The sequence below is a fragment of the Eulemur rufifrons genome, chromosome 29 (assembly GCF_041146395.1).
Source record: "Eulemur rufifrons isolate Redbay chromosome 29, OSU_ERuf_1, whole genome shotgun sequence".
NCBI lineage: Eukaryota > Metazoa > Chordata > Mammalia > Primates > Lemuridae > Eulemur > Eulemur rufifrons.
In genome coordinates, this window is record NC_091011.1 from 42,862,851 (window position 1) to 42,869,165 (window position 6,315).

Sequence of the window (6,315 nt, forward strand, 5' to 3'; positions counted from 1 at the left end):
GGTCTCGAACTCCTGAGCTCAAACGATCCGCCCACCTTGGCCTCCCAGAGTGCTAGGATTACAGGCGTGAGCCACCGCGCCCGGCCTGTGTGTGTTTTTATAGGTTAGATGAGTTTCTTGTAGGCAGCAATAGTTGAGTCTTTTTTTATTCATTCAGCCAGCCTATATTTTTTAAGTGGAAAGTTTAATACTTTTATATTCAAGGTTATTATTGATATGTGAGGTATTCCTGTTGTACTATTAATTGATTTCTGATTATTTTATATATTCTTTGTTCCTTTCTTATTGTTTATCATTGTGGTTTGATAGTTTTCTGTAGTGGTAATATTTGAATTCTTTCCTTTCTTATTTATGTTTGCCTACCAGTGGGTTTTATATTTTTGTGTGTTTTCATGTTGAGAGCTATTGTCTGTTCACTTCAAAATGTAGGATTTTCTCAAGCATTTCTTGTAGTGCCAGTCTAGTAGTAATGGATTCCCTCAGCTTCTGCTTCCCTGAGAAAGTCTTTATTTCTCCTTCATTTATGAAGGGTAACTTTGCTGTATATGCCATCCTTCAGTGACATTTTTTTTTTTTTTAATTTCAGCACTTTGAATACATCCCATTCTTTCCTGGTCTGTAAGTTTCCTTCAGAGGAATCCACTCTTAGTCTAAGGGGGTTCCCTTATAAGTGACGAGACACTGTTCTTTTGCTGTTTTTAGAATTCTCTCTTTGTGTGTTTGACTTTCTTTTTCTTCCAAGAAATGGCTATAAACCATTCCTAGTACTCACTGGTTTCTAAACACTGAGTGTAGAAATAGCCACTTTCTCTTTGCCCCGATGTCACAGGCACAGCAGAACAGCCACACCTGTGGTGCTGGCAGGTCTTGACAGCATCTGCAGGACAGTTGTCTTTGACTTTTGAGAGTTTGACTATAAGATGCCATGGAAAAGACCTTTTGAATTGTATTTGTTTAGGGATATTTGAGCCTCCTGTATCTGGATGTCTGAATCTCTTGCTAGACTTGGGGAGTTTTCAGCTATTATTTTGTTAAATTGGTTTTCTAACCCTTTCATTTTCCTTCACCTTCTGAGACTTTGAAAATTCAAATAGTTGGTCACTTTATGATATCTCTTAAGTCACATAGGCTTTGCTTATTCTTTTTTATTCTTTTTTATTCTTTTTTCTTTGTTTTTGTCTGACTGGGTTATTTCAAAAGACTTGTCTTCAAGTCTTCTGAGATTATTTCTTTCATTTCATCTAGTCTATTCTTTAACATTTCAAATGTATTTTGTATTTTATTTAATGAATTCTTCAGTTCCAGAATTTCTATTTGGTCCTTTCTTATGATATCTATCTCTTTGGTAAATTTCTCATATATATATCCTGAATTGGTTTTCTTATTTCTTTGTATTGTTTTTCGGTGTTCTCGTGTATCTTACTGAGCTTCTTTAAAATCAATATTTTGAATTCCTTTTTGGGGATTTTGTAAATTTCTTTTTGATCGGAATCTGTTGCTGGAAAATTATTGTGTTTCTTTGGACGTGTCATATTTTGTATTTTTTTCCAATGTTTCCACTATTTTCACATTAATATCTGTGCATCTGGTGTAACAGTTTCTTCTTCCAATTTTTTGAATTTCATTTTGTAGAGAAGGACTTTTTTCTAAAGATGTATCTACATAATTGGTTAGGTAGGGTACTTTAGCTTTGATCCTGGATGCATGCAGTACTGTAGTCATTATATGATTTCTTTGGCTGTAAACAGTGTCTGTGCTGTCAGTGCCTTCTCAGTGGCTTAGGGTATGGTTATTAGTGGAGGCTGTAGTGAAGTTTTACTAGGGACTGGGACACCAGGTAGGCCAGTCTTTGGGCTCCAGTGGTGGCAGTGGTGGGCTGAGCATGCCTGTCCTTGGGCCAAGATCTGTTTTTAAATGTTTAATCTCATAAGCTTTTGCTACAAAAAAAAAAAAAAATCAAGTTTTAATGAGTACTTGTTAAGTTCCAGAATCACTAGAGACATTGTACTTGAGAGGAAAAAAGACCCAATGCTGGATCCCAACTTAAGGGTTCTTGCTTAATTTATAAAAAGTGGGCCTGGTTGCAAGTGATTTTAAAGGGTCTCCAGGCAACTCCAATGTGTAGCCAGTATGCAAGCTTCAAAACGTATTGATGCCTGTGTCCTACTGCTAGTGGTTATAATTTAATTAATCTAGGTGTGACTTGGACTTTGGAATTTTTAAAAGAGCCCTCCTTTTTCAATGGACCTGGGTTTCTGTGAGTCTCAAACTTCAGTGTGCACCAAAATTATCTGGAGAGCTTTTTAAATGAGTTTCCTGGATACTACTCCAGATATTCTCATTCACCAGGTCAGGATAGGCTCAAAATTTACATTTTTAATAAGCTTACAGATAATGATATTGCTGCTGGTGCAAGAACCACAAGGAAATGGAATTTTCTCCCCAGGGACATTTGTCAGTATCTGAAGATATTTTTGATTGTCTCAACTCAGAGTATTTTGATACTGGTTTCTAGTGGGTAGAGGCCAGGGGTACTGCTAAACATCCTACAATGCACATGACAACTGCCCCCACCTCAAAACAGAGAATTATCTGGTCCAAAATGTCAAGGCTGAGAAACTCTGTTCTAGTCTAGACTCTAGAGAGATGTTAGGTCATTATAAACCAGGAAATTGAATAAAAATTTGAAGCAAAAAACCAGAACTCTTGAATCAGTATCATCTTTAAAACTGGGGTATAAAACCAACTGCGTGGCTGAGATATACATATAGATTGGTAAAACATTGTGATTTCTATTTCTAAACAGAAGGCTAACAATCTTTTACACATATAGAAAAAAATTGTAGTTTGGCAAAAAATTTGCTACAATATGAATTATGAAGATAGTATTTAGTGTCTGCCAGAGGATTCCAAATCCTCTGTGAGTTTGTCTTTAAATTATCTGTGTAAGAATCTGAACTTTTCAAGGAAACTATTAGAGGACAATTTTTTTTAATAAAAGTGGTCAATATAGGATCTCATGAAAAAGCTAGTGTTCATAGTGTGTTTAAAATGAAATCTACATTCCTCTACATTACTTTTAAAGAAGTCTGTTTTATAAAGTAAGATCCATGAGTATTTACTCAGCATTTATTAAGTTGTTTTTTTTTTGTTGTTGTTGTTGTTTTAAGGATTTACTAGCTAGTAAGACTACAGGAGTTTTTAAAAAAAACAAAGACCTATCTCTAATGGGTTTAGACCTAAGGTACGTGCGTAGGTCTCTGTGATGTGAGTCAGTAAATACAAAGTGCTCTGAGGGCGGCAAATATGTCCTGGAAATGTGGATGATTTAGAGCCATTACTGAGGGAGAGCTTGCTTCATGGGAAAGGAGAAATCAGGACAGGGCCCAGATCAGCACAAGAAAAATCTAGAAATTAGTTAACAAGTTTGGAAGTAATGGGTTGAGGCCAAAAACGAGGTGTCCTCAAGAGAGAGAACATGATCCTGAGGTGAGCATCTGCCTTGTCGTGCACTGGGCCAGGAGCCAGTCCTAGCATATGTCCCCTGCAGTGGAAGGAGGCCAGCAGGTAGTGACTGTGTGCAGAATTCTGGGAATGTGGGGAGATTCGGACACTTGACTGCCAACTTTATTGTGAGTCTCAGCTAAGACTCAGTGACAGACCACTGGGGGAAGGCAACCAAAGTAAAGTTTGGGTCTGACATCTGTACTGATGAAACCCAAGAAACTGCACTTTAGAAATAAAATACAAGTTCGGTGCCTGGGCCACAATTTCAGAACAAGTTAAAATTAGGCAGAATACTGATAGCCCTCTCCTATCATCCACTTAATGCATTATCCTCTCTGACAAGTGTGCCATTTACAGTTGTGTTCCATCGTTTAAATGTCATAATTATACACATATTTTAGTGATAGCAGATACTAGCAAATTGCCCTGTGAATTTTCTTCTTTTCCATCTCTCTGTTGAACTCTTTTCCAGATTTTTTGCAGTCTTTTGGATACCGTGTGGGTAAAGGAATATTAGTTCTAATAACCGCTGGTTCCCAATGAAATAAAATGGAAAGACACAAGTAAGTGAAATCTATTGGCATGATTGTCTGTTTGTCCCAGGTGAGGAGGGAAGGTTCACCTCCTACACTTAGAAGCTTCAAGATTGTTAGCATTTAAATAGCAGCCGGGCCCATTTTGCTCATTATGATGCATTTCTTTTTTTTCACATCTATTGATTACTTCAAGTGATCGTATGAATAAATTTCTCCATTCTTCCAATAAGGTGAGGCAAGCTAAAGGACAATTTTTTTGTTGTTGTCAAATTATTACTTTACAATACAGTTTGCAGCAATAGGCTTCTGCTTGATACTTATTCTTGTTTTCTCTGAGAATAAAAAGCTAAATAAATCTACATTCTTTAAAATCTCCTGGTAGGATTCTCACATCCCTTTGAGTTACAGCATCTCAGAAGCATTCAGTTGTTTTAAAATCAACAAACGACTTAAGCTAGTCACCTGGAAATTGATAAATACCTGTTTGTATTTTTCCGTAACTCTCAATGAGAATTGGTCTTTCTACCATCCCTGTAAGGTAGGCAAGCCCTTCTGTCTTGCCCTTTGGATTCAAGATAATGCCACAGATAGAGGTTTTCACTGTGCAGATAAAAAAATTGGAAATAGCATTGTTTTAAACCCTTCAGTCCTCCCTCCCTCCTTCCGAGTATTTACTGAGCAGGATACAGGGTGCTGCAGAGAGATAAAGGCGAACGTTCAGCATTCACTGGGGGAAGTGGACATGCCTGCTCTAGGCACTGGACAAAATCATGGTTGACTTCTTCTCTAGAATGAATTTGGCTCCTTTGAAAATATCAGTAAGGCACAAAGTTCTAGAAACTGACAGAAACAAAAGGTTTTTCTACTGCCTCTTCATTCTTTCTTCAAAATAACATTAAAAAACAAACAGGTATTCTCACTGTTATTAGCTCTCTCTGGGATGGTTTTTCTTTCTTTCAAGTATCTGAGCAGCTCTGGACTCGGAGCTTAGGAATGGGAGGGAGCAACAGGCACCATAACGCTTCCCTCAGGTGGGATGCGAGGCCTGGGAACAGTGCACTCCCACCGTAACAGCTCAGTTAGCCAGGGTCACTGGGGCGGTCTCTGGCCATCACTGAAAGACAACATCGTTCTCAGACAGAGATAGCTCTCTCAGGGATGTTGCCTGTGTGACCATTTCTTACATCAGTGCAAAGATTTTCTTCTGGGAAAGATGCCAAGTAATTTTGTGTGACTTTGTAAATAAATGTCAGCCACAATTGCTAAACTTATTTGTTTCTCCCAAGAGAGAAAAAAAAAAAAGAGCCCTTGATAGTTTGTTGGAACAACAGGAGATGTGTTTCACTCGTTTTTCAAGCCCTTAGAGGGTCTCCTGAACCAATGGCCGGCATAGGTCCTTTGTTCAAAGTGGGTCACACTCCAAGCTTTGCTTGTATGCCAAGTTGGTATGTGGAAAACTGTCATGTTCCACAAATCAGTGGTTAAATATTCAATGTTCAGGATGGGCACATAGCCAAAGTCATGGGCAGCATACCTCAAGAAAAAGTTAGACTTTATCTCTAATGGTATCTTTTTCAGTGTATATATAGTCCCAGCTGATGTGTTTCTCCGAAAGCTTCCTGTTGGTCCCAGCATAAAGCAGGCAAAGTTTTCAAGGAAAGAATCAGAATGTAAATGCTTGGAGCCTGAAAATTCAAGATCACAGATTACAACTTTTGATGTCTTCTATGCAAATCTAGAGATTCAAAGTAAACAAAAAGTATAAAATATGAAAGTTTAAATACTTGGAGCAATAAATCATTTTTCTTTGGTAGAACAGCTAAATATTTTTTTAAAACTATATATATGTACATATAGTTAAAGTAGCTAACTACTTACGTACATATATTTAAGATATCTTTTCGTGCTAAGTCTCTGATAAGATATCCCCCAAAATCAGAGTTTAAAGACATTGGGATTTCTACTAGTAGTACAAGTTGTTACCAAGCCATTGTGAGTTAGCTGACCTGTCGAGAAACCTGTGCATTTTAGAAATATATATGATGGTTTTTTGTTTACGTTCATTTGTTTAAGAAATAGGGCCTGTAATATAGTAAAACTTTTCACTATGATAGTGACATGATCATGGTAGGAAGGTTTTTGCCTGGAGATGGTAATAGGTCCCTTCTGTTGTCCTGCAGACAACTGTGCCCCACCTCTCTGTCCATGCTGTATACCCCTAAGCATGATTTTACTGAGGGATGAAGTAAGATTTCCTTCCTTGTCCTCATAC

General features: G+C 37.6%; 1 non-coding gene across 1 annotated transcript; it reads right to left on the reverse strand.

Moving 5' to 3' along the window:
- Positions 1-742: 742 nt before the first annotated feature.
- LOC138377731 (small nucleolar RNA SNORA43) lies at positions 743-875 on the reverse strand. Its single transcript, XR_011231885.1, has one exon. It is a non-coding gene; the product is annotated as a small nucleolar RNA SNORA43 (small nucleolar RNA).
- Positions 876-6,315: the final 5,440 nt, after the last annotated feature.